The following is a 15989-nucleotide window of genomic DNA, read 5'->3' on the forward strand; positions in this document are numbered from 1 at the left end:
AAAGACATTTAAATTATTTCAGCTTGAGTAAAGTGACCAAGTTAAAGTTACTCCAGGGGTTGTTAGAGGTCCAAAATAATGAAAATAAAAATATTAAAGAACTCTGGGTGAAGTGGGAGCCATTACTTAACTGCCTTGCAGACAAGTGAGAAAAACCACCGGTACTAGCAAAGATAGAGTAAGAGTAATCAGATTCAAGTATACACAGGCACTGTTGAAATGCATTGTACCATACCTATACTTACCTGGCGGGGTTTTACATTTGTGCTGGCCACATTGTGACTCCGCTCACATCATGATAGAAACCATGTGACCGATAACTGTCATGTGGATCCTCTTCATTCCTTGCAAGCAGGGCCTGTTCTAGGATTGTTCGACCAGTGCGGTTGAACAAGGGTACCACCCATAGAGGGCGCACCCCTCCCCAACATCCCGATTTCAGTAGTGTCCCGCTGTTCCACCCGTGGGCCGAAGTGGCCTGTGGGTAGTCAAATCGGGAGGTTGGGGTTCCCACCCGCCACTGATGTGCTGCGGTGCCGACCCTGGAGTCTGAATGGATGCTTCGCATGCACGTGGCATCCATTCAGTGATGGGAGAGGGGCTAGGGGAAGCCCAGCTAGTGATGCTCCCCCCCCAGCCTGGTGTTATTTGGAGGCATGCCATGCGGGTACGCCTTCTAATAACATCACATAGAGGGGGCATGGCCTATGATAATTAGGTCATGCCCCCATTTTCTGCTGCGTGCGAAAATGGGGCGCACTGTCAAAGGCTGGAACAGGGTGATCCGACCCCTGGAGCCAGTTCTGCTTGCAAGATTGTCCATTTATCAGCTTTTGTTCTGGGAAAATGAGGTAGAAACACTGTCAGAGAATGAAACAAGAAGCAGACCTCATTCTGAGAGGCAAACAAGATCACGTTTTATAGAAGATTTGCTCATGGCAAATATCATGGAGACACAAATAATGCTACAACTTTGCATAAAAATACAATATGCAGTGGAAGTCCACTTGTACACAGGTGCTGAAAACTATATACAGAAAAGTGGCATTTGTGAACATACAGCATAGCAAACAGTTCAAAATTGCCTGCAGGACAGAAATTATTCAATAGGGCAAGAGCAGATTATAGATGTAGTTTTGAAGATGTACTTACTAGAAGTACATTGATGTGTGCAGGGCACAGGGGTCAGGTTATACAGTATGTAAAAGAGTTGGGTGATGGGATGTACGGAGACTGGTATTAACTTGGATAGGTAAGTGGGCTGATCTGGGCACAGGAGACTGGGGACAAGTACAATAAAGAAAATGTGAAACAGACAGTTGCGCACACAACAGCGGGTGTCAGGAGTGTGTCGTGGGTGTCAGGAGTGTGGGGCAGGTGTCAGGATTGTGGGGCGGATGTCAAGAGTGTGGGGCAGGTGTCAGGAATGAGGGGCAGGTGTCAGGAGTGTGGGGCAGGTGTCAGGAGTGTGGGTTGGGTGTCAGGAGTCTGGGGCAGGTGTCAGGAGTGTGGGGCAGGTGTCAGGAGTGTGGGGCGGGTGTCAGGAGTCAAGAGTGTGGGGCAGGAGTCAGGAGTGTGGGGCAGGTGTCAGGAGTGTGTCATGAGCTTATGGGAGCGATATTACCTGGAATTGGTGACATGAGATGATGGTGCCATAGAAACAAAGTGCAACAATGATTCATATAAAACAGAAAAAGATGTATTTTCAATGACAAGGATAACTTGGACAGGTATTATCTGGTAGAGGTGAAGTTGGGTTTGGGGTATATATTACTCTTTCACCTGTACAATAAACATACCCTATATCCCTTAACAAAGTTTATATATATATATATATAATATATATATTTATATATCTGTAGTGTTTTAAGAAAATGGATTTAAAAACAAACATTGTGAAATGCCTAATCTCTAAAGACTTTAAATGATTCTTAGGAACAGTCATTACTTTGGAAAAATATCTCCTTTATTGCTAGATGAAGTCTAACGGGTATGACTAGAATGTATAATGTCATTATAAGCTCCTGAATCTTTTATATCCAGCAGGGCTGGATAGCAGTGGGAAGATAAAAGTTATCCTTTTCTACATAATAGTTCTTCAATATATTCTTGAATATAATAAGAGCTTAGTAGTTCCTTGTTGAAAAGAAGAAATAGGAAAATGCAGATCTGAAGAATAAAACTGTTATAGCATGGCTAGAAAATCCATTAACAAAATGGAAAATATTACATAAATAAAATACTTCTTTTCAACACAGACTTAGGCAAAAATAAAAGGTAAAAAAACAAGCATGACATTTTTCATATTTTATTGTGATACCTATAAACTGCATATACAGTATGTATAAGGAATCACCCTTGTTGTCCTTCCTATTCCTCTTTTGACATGTACAACTTGCTCTAGTGTATTATATGCCCAGGGCACACAACATGACAATGTAAAATGTTTAACCTTAACTAGAATTTAAGTCAATCACTGGCAAAAAGCAACCAACAGTTTGTCAGCATTGTTTTCCTCTTGGGGATGCTGAACCTATCCTATGTAAGACCTCTTATCTCTAGGCCATAAGTGCTAAAAAAGGCCAAAATTGATGAAAATTGGGAGGAAATTACTATACCTCTCATTCACTTAATCAAAACTATGCCAACTTAAAACAACAATATGTCATCTGTACCCACACCCATATTTCACAACGTCATGACATTATTAAGCCCCACTTAAAACCCTGGGCTGTTTGGGGTATGCTTTATGCTACAGGCCAAATAATAAAAAAAAGATAACATACTACTTAGGTGGAAATTGTGTATTTTAGGTACTTAATTAGTAGAGATAAGCGGCATCTGAACTGCTCTAAACTTCCGTGACCTGAGGCGATCTGAGCGCTCAGATCTCCCTGTCTGCCTCAGATCCCTATTCAAGTCAAAAGCTTGAGATCCTTCTGTCGGATCTCACAGTTTTGGTTCGGGTGCCAATTTCAAAAGTCCCAATGAAATCAATGGACTGACTGCTGATTGGCTGAGAGAACCATCTGTAATGGCTCTCAGCTAATCAGTGCTACCCCATAGACTTCAATGGGGCAGACACACACAAGATGGCGGCCCACACCGCACTGAGGACACTGCTGCCTGCAGTGCAGACATTGCCGACGCCCAAGCACTGCTGGCACCCCATCATTGCTGACACCGCTGGCAACCCCACACTGAGGACAATGCCAGCACCCACTGTCACTGTAAGTGCACAATTGCTGTATTTGACCTGCACTGCATCCGACCCACACTGTATTTGACCTGCACTGTAACCCGCACTGTATCTGACCTGCACTTTAACCTGCTTTGTACCCGACCTGCACTGTATCCAAACCGCAATGTATTCGACCCACACTATATCTGACCCACACTGTGGACCTCATTCAGAGTCGGTCGTTGCGGCCGCACGGTCGTAAGGGAAAAGGGGCCGGATATGCAAACGATGCACTCGCAAGTTGTGTCCTCAAGATCGGATCGTTAGCTGGCCGACCAAGGGGAGGATGCGGCCGTAAGACAAAAAATACGCCCCCTTCTCGTACGCATTACACTTCATCTCCGGCCATATAAGGATTAATCGTGACCATCGGTAACCATCGGAACTGGTCGTAGAGCTTAAGGTTGACCATACCCTCTCTTAAGCACTATGATCAGGTAAGTGTACAAGCCACCCATGTCACGTGTGCCATGACACTACTTTGTTAATTATGCACTCCCATAAAATGCCATTCGCATATTTAGGCACGCCTACGTTCGGATCTCCATTCCCCCGTTTTCAAGCACCTTTCCCTGTTACCACCCACAAACGTCTCATTCTGTCACTCAAACTACCGACCTGGCTGTGTTCAAGGAGAGAGAAATTTCTGATCGTAGCAGCTAGTTTGCGCACGCGCATTGCGAACTTTATGCATGCGCAGTTTAGCGAACATCGGTGGCGTACGACCGCGCGGCCGCAACGACCGACTCTGAATGAGGTCCTGTATCCAAACCTCACTGTATCCAACCCACACTGTATGCGACCCACACTGTATCACGCACTATATCAAACTTGCACTATATCTGACCAGCACTGTATCTGACCCACACTGTATCCTGCACTGTATGCGACATGCACTGTAACCTGTACTGTATCTGACCTGCATTGTATCTAATCTACACTGTATCCAACACACCCTCTATCCAACCTGCACTGTGTCCATCCCACTCTGTAACCTTCACTGTATCCAATCCGCAGGTATTTAACGCTGTTTTATGGTTGGGGAAATTTTGGGGAACTGCTCAACAAAAAGCCTGAATTATCAGGGCTTTCCATGGGCACAGAGTGCCAGTCATCAGTGGCCCAGGGCCCCCTGTAGGGAGGTACAGATTGGACACTGAGAATGAGCTGAGTGCATGTGCACTTGTGTAGGGGGCATCCATGTTTGCTGTTGCTACTTTACACATGGTTTAGAGGTTTTTTTCTTTGCTGTTTGTGAACTACTAGAGCAAGGATATTCCAAACACGATTCTAGTACATTTCTATGTTGTGTTGTTTTCTATTGAAAGCACCTGTGATTTGGTTTGATTGGTTATTGCTAATACATTACTAATTTGCAAAACATTTTTATACAGAAATTACTGCCATGTATTGTGCCGCTGCTCTGTTGTGTAGTTTAGCTGGCCAGCCTTTGGCCAAGGTTGGTGAAAAATATTGTGAGCTGTGCGGTGGTGAAAATTGAGTGGAAATTAATGCTATTTAGGTTAATAATACTCTAGGAACAAAAAAGAGTCCAAATTATGTGATTTTATCTTTTTGTAAATTTTTGGAAAAAATCCAAAACCAAAACCACAGTATTTTGGCAAAACCAAAACTGGACAGCGAATTAAAACCAAAACCAGCAAAAATGGTCTGGCGCACATTTCTATTAATTAGTTATCTGGTGAAAGGATGCATATGTCAAACATCAGCAATTGTATTTTCAATAGAAGTCCAATATTATTAACAATAGGACTGCAAGGGTCCTGTGTATAAAGAAAGCAAAAGGAGATTCAGGGCTTGATTCTAAGGGGTATGTTTACTAAAGTGCGGGTTTTTAAAAGTGGAAATGTTGCCCATAGCAACCCATCAGAGTCTACTTAACATTTATCTAGCACCTTCTAGAAGATAATAGCTAGAATATGATTGGTTTTTATGGGCAACATCCCTAAAACCCCCCACTTTAGTAAACATACCACTAAGTGGCATGCAAAAGTACATGTATTAATGTCTACTGGTCTACTGGTGGTCACCCATCTGCGAGTGCAAATGCAACTAGAATCTCTTTTCATTGTTTACATCATTGCGGCAGAATGTGCAAGGACTAAGATGCCCATTTTTATCATTCATGCTACAATAACGATTGGTTCGTCCTTATACGCCAACATGGGTCAGACATCGAAACTTGCATCAGCCCTGTGGCAGGTGTAGATTATCCATCTGACCCATGGCCTCCTATGCTTGCAGCTGTGAATGCAGCCACTTGCATTGACATGCCATAACACGTGTACCGAAAAGACCATTTTTGCGTTCACTACTAGCCATCACAGAGTCACCGCCCAGGAATGCACATTCCTTTTTTACCACATTTCTATACCATCTGACCTGATTGTAACAGCACCTTTGTGCCTACACTCTGTGTAACACATGCACCTTAGGAGTTTCCTAAATGTTTATGCATGTGCAGCTGCAAATATTTGCTACACTAATTCCATGTAAAAATAGATGATTGTAAATGTTTACCAAATTGAACAACTCTGAGCCTGATTCAGAGATGTTTTCGATTGCAGCTGCTGTGGGAACAAATACTAATGCTGCAGGAGGCATCTGGAAGAAAAAGATGCTTCCAGCCAGCATCTCAAATCCGATTCCTACGTCCAAAGACAAGGGATCAGATCAACATTGGTCTCGATGTTTGCAGCTTTGGCCATCTGAGTATGCCTAAGGCTACAAAAATTGGCCGCCTTTTCTGCACTGCCAAGGCCAGTAGATTTGCATCAGATGATGGAGTCACTGGCTTTGGCACTCCCAGAAAATGGAGATGACACTCCCCCTTATTTGGAAATGTTACCTGGCTCCTCCCTTTCACACCCCGAAACAGGCTGTGGCTTAGGGAGCCTGCGAGTAATCTCTCTGGACCCATTCTGCACATGCACAGTATGGGTCCTGCACATGCGCAGTCCTCCTGCCACTGGAGTTGTACACAAACCATTGGGTTTGCGCAAATCTCTGAATCAGGCCCTATGTCATAAAGTGTTTTGATGCATATTGGCTGTATTTACTCTTAAGTTCCCTACACACTGGAGGATATTTTGAACAATTTGGCCAATTCCGACACATCTGAACATCAAATCGTTCAAATCGTCAAGTGTGTACACACTACGTTAACTCCCATGGTGTTGTTCGTCCCATCTTCAGATCTGTTGTTCATGCTGGAAGATCTCTCAATCTCATTACCGATTCCCCTCAGATTGTGCATTGTGGGCCTGATTCAGACCCGCTCGCAAGCGCTATGCACTTGCAAGCGAGTCGATGGTGGGGCACTGCGCACGCGTGGCATGCGCAATGCGTGTGCGCGAGCTCCAGAGCGAGTGAGAAATTCATTCGCTCCGGGGCTCACTACAAACGGGGTGGCTGTCAATGTTGATCGATAGCTCGCCCCATTTTGTAGGCGGGGAGGGGTGGTGGCTGGTCAAGCGGAAGCATTCCTGAAGGAACGCCTGCCATTTGAGGGCAGCCCTACTGACATCAATCGTGATGTCAGTAGTGAGCTTCCTGCTCTATTAGAGCAGGAAGCTCACTGGGGTTTGCGGGAACGAGACCCTACCACAAGGGTCTCGTCGCAAGCCCGATGGTCGTGACCATCACCTGGCCGCTCGCAAAAGCAGTGGGTGGTCACCCACAGCTTAGCGAGCGGCCAGGAGGCTGGGTAAAAAAAAAAGCGGCCGCCTGATTCAGAGCGAGTGAGCGCACGCTTTTTGCGAGCACCTCTGAATCAGGCCCTGTGTACGCACTACCGGACAATCAGCTGATATGGTTACATTATTTATTCATTATTTATTAACAGTTTCTTATATAGCGCAATATATTCTGTTGCGCTTTACAATTGTAAACATTAATAGAACAAAACTGGGTAATAACAGACAGATATATAGGTAGGAAGGCCCTGCTCGCAAGTTTACAATCTATAGGATATAGTTAATGATCTAACCACCAAAAGATGCATGATATATCGTTTGGTCATTTGTAACATTGCACAAAGGGCCTGATTTAGAGCCGCTCGTAAGCGGCCGCTCGTTCGCTCCGAGTGATGTTTGCTCAACTGCGCATGCGTACGGATCATCATACGCATGCACGAACCAGTCAGTGCGGTCGAAATTCATGTGCTCGCAAAATAGCGAATGCCTGATAATTTGAGTGACAGGAGAAGGCGTATGTGGGTGGTAACGGGGGAAGGTGCTTGAAAACGGAGAGTGGAGATCCAAACGCAGGCATGCTTAAAGGTCAAAACGGGTGTGCATAATTAAAACAGCAGCGTCATTAACCACGTCACTGGGTTATTTTATAGCCAGAACTGCTCGCAAAATTGTGGTAGCAAAAACCAACCACAAGAATAGCGAGCAGTTCATACCCTGGTCGATGTACTCGATTAATCTAATAAATAGCGGACATGACGTAGGATGCGAGCGGCCAGGGGGCGTATTTTTAAAAAAAACGACCGTAGGTTTTGTTCGCTCGTTCAGACCTAGAGGCGTGAACAGACCGCAAAGAGCAAATGGTTCATTTGAATAGCCACCCCTATTTTCTGGACGAGCGAGCGCTAATTGCGTCCAGCTCTGAATCAGGCCCAAAGTGTATGCATTAGATCCTTTGTCCGGGAGTTCAAGGGAAATTGTTGATGACATCACATAGTTTGCATGTCATCTAGCGTGTAGGGGCCTATAGACAGAACATTTTCTAATAAAGTTTCAACTATCATCCTTGGTAAAAGAGTGATTCAAAATATTAGCTCAAAATACCTTGTAAAATGCAACACAAAATTGTTGCAAACATTTTAAAGTGATAGAAAACATCAGTTAAAATGTCCTTTATGACCAAAAATGTTTGTAGGGAAACTGCCTTTCAATATAAGTACTCAATTATTTATTATTTTCAGTGCTTTTTGCATTGGTTATAATATTCAGTACCTTTGCACTTGAATGTTTTAGCTGTATAGTATATAGAATGTATCACAAATGTAATTTTCCTCTCGCACATATGGCATGCTTTGCCTTTTAGTTTCAGAGGAAGAATTACAATATATCATCCGAAAGGCTGTTTATCACTATGTCATACTTCAATTTTTAAGTGTGAATTTGACAGCTCTTACCATTCATGAAATATTTCTGATTCTGTCCTTGAAGCAAAAAGAAAAAAAAAAGGAAACATGCATTTCAATTTAGTTTTGTTGCCCTTATACAAGCAGAAATCTGCTAACACCCTAATAAAAGTAGTATCTGGAACCAATCCACAGAAGCATGCAGCCGTTCAGTCTAACAACACACAGAATACTCTAAAATCCATTTGCTACAAAGACAGCAGATGTGTTTGTTGTGCATGTAACCAGGTCAAAGGCTGTTTAGCTGCAGGAACAAACTTGATTAAGACTGGTGATAATGTTTTCAAAGATTGTAATTCATCTCCATTTGAACGGCATTATCTTTGCTCTATAGCTATCACATGGAGCAAGGTTAACAAATATTCAGTGATGAATTTTTTGAAAGTCAGTTACAGTGGATCTTGTTTTCAGAAATCTTTTGATAAGTCTGTCAGCCACAGCAAATTAATAAAACAATATATAGTTTATGATCTTTATCTATAAAAGTGGTTTATAGTCTGTTCAGTTGAAAAACTTTCAAATACATTTATGTTTCATCCATATTACTGAATATAAATAACACCATTTGCAATGAAAATATGAATTGAGTTATGATTTGGTGTAATTTAGCTATTTTGTAAACTACATCAATTTGTAAGTTATATCAATTTACTCAAAACTCTAATGGGTAATTATGTATTTAAAGAATTTCTATCATAAAGCTGATATATATGTTTTAAGAAATGTATCTCTTTGCATTATTATTGTGACTCAGAATTTTTTTTTTGTAAGAAATAAATATCTATTTATGATATAAGATGGAGTTTGAAGGTTATGGGCCAGACAAAACTAACAAGAATACTACAGAATCCCAGACGTCAGTTGATCCTCTAAGATAAAGCTCACAGCAGATAATGTAGTTAATGGTTTTCTCTAGATGTTTTGTAGTTGTGGGCTCATGGATTAGGGAGTCAGTAGGCAATGGTCATGTGCTCTTTTTCTTTCAATACTGTGTTGTGTAGAATGTAGACAAGGCAGTAAAGGCATAGTCAATGGAATTCTATCTTGTTCCACTGCAGAAATGTCAGTCCCTGGCCGGAGCCTTTTTTAGCTGCCTACGTGTTATTAGGTTCTGAAGTACAGTTAACCTGGCCACATTTTACAATGTGCACACATCAACAAAATATATTGATATATTTTAGTATAAATAAACACATACAATGTTTTGTATAATCTATATAATAAAATAAGTACTAATAAAAATTAGGTTAGCATGTCGGCAAGATTGTTGACTGCAGTATTGTGTAAGAAGAGAATAATTTGGGCTGTGGCATTATGAAATGACTGCATTAAAATTTTCAAACCTTTCTAATCTATATTCTCAATATTTGTGAAGGATTAAGAACATTTAGTTCATACTGGTTTCACTGCAATTTTGCCTTCAACAGTGATAATAGTGTACTGTCCTGCAGGTGCATTTCCTTAATGTTATATTCCACAATGCATGTGATACGATTTCAAAGAATCAAAAATTGTGTAGCTCCTTACTGGGGAGTAGTTGCGGTGATTGGATTATCTATTGTCAGACAAAAACATAAACAGTAGGATACATTTACCAAGCATGGTATGATAAAACAATGTGAAATGTTTTGCGCCTTTATGGTTAATGCTTACAGTGTCTGTTTCATAGTGAACTGAAACCTATATTAACATTATTGCTATTGTCACCCACACATTTGCAATTCTTGAAAAACACTATAGCCCTATTTTTAACTTTCCCTTTGCATTTGTGTAATGAAAACATTTCATTTATAATAATATGATCATAATAAGACTGATTATATTCTTTGAAACTGCTATAAAGTCAATTTAAGCTGGGTATACACCTGACCGATGGGTTAGCTGTTCTGCCAAGCTATCTAATGATTAGTATGTGCATACACACTTATCAATCATTTGGCCGATGTGTGTTGCCAGCAGAGTCATTTTGAATATGCCCACCCACTTGTGACATCATATTCAATTAATTCTGCAAGCACCATGATGGGCAGTCAGTGGGTCGGCAATACAGATAGCCAGATGAAAATATATACCTGCTAGATGTATCATCATCCACTATGCTGCACGGGCAATAAGCTATAAACAATGTCATTCACAGACATATTGGATATACACACCCACCAATGATAGAATTATATATCGTTCACCTCTAGATTGAACAATATATTGTACAAGTGTGTGCTTAGAGAAATAAAGCTATGTACAGTATAGCATACAGTATATATAGCCTGGAGTGGGTTGAATTAGGCAAAAAATATATAAGTTACTTATTTTTCTATGAGTATACAGAGTATATCCACAAATCCATTTCTTTCACCATATTACATAAACTAATGTATAATCATATCAGTAACATTTAAAACACACCTAGATATTAGCACTAAATTAGTTATTCTTTTTTTGGTTTCTATACTGGCATCACAATGCATTTGAGCACAATGTACAAATTTGGGAGAGGCTGAAATAGAAGGTGGTAAAAAATGTCACTGTGGGCCTGATTCAGACCCGGTCACAAGTGCTGAGCACTCGCAACCGGGTCGATGGTGGCCTAGAGTGCATGCGCACGATGGAGCCGTCTCCATCATGTGCATGCGCGAGACCTGGATAGCGACGGTCAATGCGTCGTTCCAGGTCTCGCACCAAAGGGGGCGTGCTGTCAATGTTGAGTGACAGCACGCCCCCTTTGGTGGGTGGCCCGGGGGGGGGGGTGGCTGCCCAAACGGAGGCATTCCCGTGTGAACACCTACCATTTGGGGTCAGCCCCACTGACATCACAAGTGATGTCAGTGGAGAGATTCTGGCTCTGTTAGAGCCGAAATCTCTCTGGGGCTTGCAGCAATGAGACCCTACCACAAGGGTCTCGTCGCAAGCCCGATGGTCGCAATGGTCTTGACCATCGCGACCATCTTCCTGGTCGCTCGCTATAGCTGTGGGTGGTCACCCACAGCTATGCGAGCGGCCAGGAGGCCGTTCTAAAAAAAAAAGACCGGCCCTGATTCAGAGCGAGTGCTCTGTCAGAGCGACCGGCTCTGAATCAGGGCCTGTGTTGCTAGCAACTTCATTAAATTATTAATTACAGAAACAGAAACAAATGACTGTATGCCAGGGGTGTATCTAAAATGGGTGAAGTGTGTACGAGGCACATGGGCCCCTGGGTCCAGGGGGAGCCCACACTGCAACCCTGCACCCATACTTTTTATACTTACCTTTCTGTAGTCCCACGTCAGCCGGAGTAGTGCTAAACAAACCCCTGGAAAATGGCCACCACAGCCATTTCCCCAGCATTTTGTGCGTGCGCATTAGGAAAATCGCAGATTAAATGGCTGCCATGCCATTTTTCCGGTGACCTGCACATGCGCAGTAGACACTGGGCACAGGCTAGTGCCAAGAGTCTATCGCTGCAGTCAGTTTGCTGGCGGCCATGGGGAGAGAGGACGGAGCCCTGGACGGGGAATGCACACCAGGACCCCTCCTCTATTAATAAACCCCTGCTGTGTGCACTTTGGATTCAAGTCAGGGAATAGACATAAAAGGTAAATACGATGGGTGTAGCAACTTCCTTACACATTCCACTTCTTTTAGTCCATCTCCTAGTTAATGTTTATTGATTAGCCCCTTGTTAGTAATTGCTATCTCTGTTATTTGAATTAAGCTGGTATTTTGATTTTCAGCAGACATGTGTAAGACATAGTAATTTGCAAGCTTGGTTAACCAAATATAACAATTACTGACTTAATTATTTATACTCTTACATGTCCCTGCAGGACAAAGGAACCTCAATCCCCTTGATCAATAGCCATCTACTAATTTACAGCTGAATCTATTAAGTTTGACAATAACTCAACCCATATTTATAGCTGTACTAGTAGATATAAATGCCGTGTCAACCTCTACCAACTACATCACAACCGTTCTCCAGCTTGCCACCACCGAGCCCACTCTCCTACTACCCCCTTCTAATCCTCTCTTTGGGCAGCCCCTTCCCAGCTCACTCTCTGCTTCTACCCTCTCTCCCTCTTTCCCTCTCTCATCTCTTTCCCTTCCACTCTGCACCCTTCTCCTGTCCCACTCCCCAGCCCCTCAGATTATGTTACTTATACTTAACCTCCACCATTCCCAGGGCTCTTGCCTGTTCATCATTCCTTAAAGTAGATTATTTTTCACCTATTTTAATTACATAGGCAATGCAGGCGATATTACAGCTTTCTCCTTTTTACATTGCAACCACAATGAGGCCTGCTATCCCCATACACTAGTATTCATCAAACTCAAAATAATGTAAAGCTTTCGGAGTTTGGGTGTGGAAACTGATGTCATCTCCAAACTGGCACTGTAAAATTCTGCCACTAGTAATAGTGTAACCATCAGAAGCAGCTGTGTTAGGTCTTGTGGGGACAGCTGCTTTTTGGAGCAGATGTCCCCACATTGGAGCAATATTGGCTTGGTCTGGTAATTTGGTATCCACCAGTGTAACACATGGCGAGTTGGATACATACAGTAATCAATGTTGGGATGTAGGGGCATAATAATTAAGATCCCCCATAGTGTTTATTGGCAGCCCTGCACATGCATTCTTATGTGATCTGAAAATTAATTTAAATGGTTTAAAAATGTTGTCTACTAAATCCTCCAGTATGAGTGGCTGCAGTGTGAATCTGCTGTTCAGTGCAATTATACACAATAGGTTTTTCACAGCAGTATCAATTTTTACTTTACAATTATTACATCACTCAGCAAAGAGGAAACAAGGGAATAGTGCCAAAGTCATTAACTATGTGTCTACCTGTCTCTTGATTATCCATTTATTAAAGATAGTATGAAAATTATCAGACATGAAATACTAAACCTCTACCAAAAGATTTTGCTTAAATATCTACCTATTTGGTGATTTAAATAATGACATATTTAAGTCCAAACAAGAAATGTAACATGATTGAACCATCTGATACTTTCAGATCAAATAAGACTGTAATTGGATCAAGTAGTACCCCCTAATAACCTAATAATCATACTACTCCCCGTAGGGGCAATTCAGTTATCGGTGATGTGCAACTGTGATGTGAAGCTAACTCATAATTAGGGTACAGCAACATTGCAACATAACCTCGTGGGATGTGAGGAAAAATCTGTAATGTTGGTGGTCGCGAGGCATCAAGGAACCAGTTAGAAAACCGGCACCTCGTGTCCATGACCGCTAATTGAATTGCCCGATGTGTGTGACCATTATGCATTGAGACACTTCATGCACTTGTCATTCCTTTATTTGTCAGGATATTTGCAATATGGGTGTCAAAATGGATGGCCATATTAGTAACAGATCACTTAATTTAGTACCAAACCAATGGATTGAAATATATGTGACCAGCTTTAGCACATATTATTTTATTTTTCCATGACCATGAACAAGAATTATGATTGCATTTTACATTTTACATTGCTATCACATTTTCATGTTTTGTAATCTAATTTTTCACATTAAAATGAACGCTTATGTTTTATAAACTTCCATTTGCTGTTGTGTGAACAGCATGTTGTTTTTTTGAAATATTAATGAATAGCTAATTCTAAACACATTTCACTTGCAGCTAGTAGTGTGATTATTTGTGGGTTTCTTTCAGCTCACAATGAATTAGTGTCCGTAGCATGGAAATCACCATATCGCCCCTTGTTAAATGACATTGGCTAAATACCAGTGAAATTAGATATGCCCTTCTGTTCATGAGTGACTGCTCCATGAATGCCAACTAATTATCCTGGCTATAGAATCTGCAGGCATCTTTGTGCTGTGCTTGCCAAACAGTTTGATGAGAGCAAATATTCACAAGGTTAAGTCCAGTGAAGAGTTTGTCCTCTTTATTCTGCTGATCTCTTTTCTTGCTTATTATCTAACAATTTACCTGGATAATAGTGAATATAAAAAAAGCTTTTACATGTCTTTTAAAGTAATGGGGAATGTTTTAGTCACAGAAAAACAAATGTGATTTCTTCGTCTATGGTCCCAGTCGTGTGCTGCTTATCATGAAATAAACTTCAGTTATAGGGAAAAATAGAAAGATAAACTGTGGTTAAGACTATTGATCATCGTGCTTTCAGTGAGCCAAATGATGTATCTTCTAAACCTCTCACACCCGGGCCCATGTCTTGGGTGCATTCAGTTCTTTAGCAGGTGAGCTTCCAACAGTCCCTACACCTAAATCCAGATGTTTAGCTAACAGTTATTAGTTTTCTCTTTAAATATTCAGTGTATGTAGGATATTATGACACTTGAGCAGCCATATTTAAACATTATAATCTTCACTTGTAGATATATAATGTTTTAAGTGACTTATGCATTCTATGATTAGTGCTCCAAATGTGGTCCCATTCTCCCGGGGGCATTTTCAATACAGGAAATCTATATGTTTTATTAAGTTTACTTGTTTTCCTAAACTTTATTCTCCCGATACACCTGGACTAAGAGGAAAAAAGGGATGTCTTGTAACTGGTTTTCTTTCATTTCAACCCAAAATACTGTGTATTTTTGTTTGTTTTCTTTTAACAATCTAGTAAAATTCTTCTTCTATCATGTGAGACAAATGAACATACATACTTGCTTCTGAAGAAGCTGAGGGGTATCCTCAGTGAAATGCTTTAAGCCTTATACCACTGAGACTTTTGAATATTAATTTGCCAAAATTATCCAGACCAGCACATGAACGTGTCACTTTTTGCCAGCTACAGGAACAACAAAAACCAATGATATTGCAATATTTTCTTACTAACAGGACTGAATGGATTAACTTTCCCATGGACTGGTAATATATTATCAACTATGTTATGATCATTCACGTTATCTGGTCCCAAGATATGATATATTTTAAAACTTTTGTGTAAAACCTGTATTCTATTGATCTATGTGTGACCTATTGTATGTGTCTAGATGTATAGTAAAGTATTTGATGAAATTACAGCTCTGAACAGTTGGTACATCTGCAAGGCCAGCACCATCTGTGATTGGTTGTAACCTAGGGTGATTTCATTTGTTCTGACACAGGAAATACTTCAAATTACATCCTGGTCTTTCGACCCCAAGATTGTGTATTTGGGTTTATGGTCACTACAGATGGGAGTGTCTTGGATTGTATATCCCCAAAACTCAGATATCTGTCACCTAAGCTTGGTCATATTGATAAGGCAGTTCAACTTCTTATGGAACTAGCTATGTGAAACTGGTACCAAGGATTACTTAAAGTAGTGATCAAACCACCATGTCTCTTGCCTAAGAAATCTAAACCTCTGACATAAGAATCTGTGAGAGTCTTAGAGGAAACTAATTTACATTTTCACTAAGATAAACCAGTGAGAGGTGGCCTGTGACAACTCCTTTTGCAGGATAAAGGGTATAATGTGTTGTTCATTTCTGGGGAGAAGCCATAAGGCTGAGATGCACCAATATTAACTTTCCGGTGATCTCCTGCACAACAGACATATAGTGCTTATTGTAAATGATCTGAATACTCTGATTGTTGTTCCTTTAATTTTCTTGAAAATTAA

The sequence above is a fragment of the Taudactylus pleione genome, unplaced genomic scaffold (genome assembly GCF_031769625.1).
Source record: "Taudactylus pleione unplaced genomic scaffold, aTauple2 ptg000162l, whole genome shotgun sequence".
In the NCBI taxonomy this organism is placed as follows: Eukaryota; Metazoa; Chordata; class Amphibia; order Anura; family Myobatrachidae; genus Taudactylus; species Taudactylus pleione.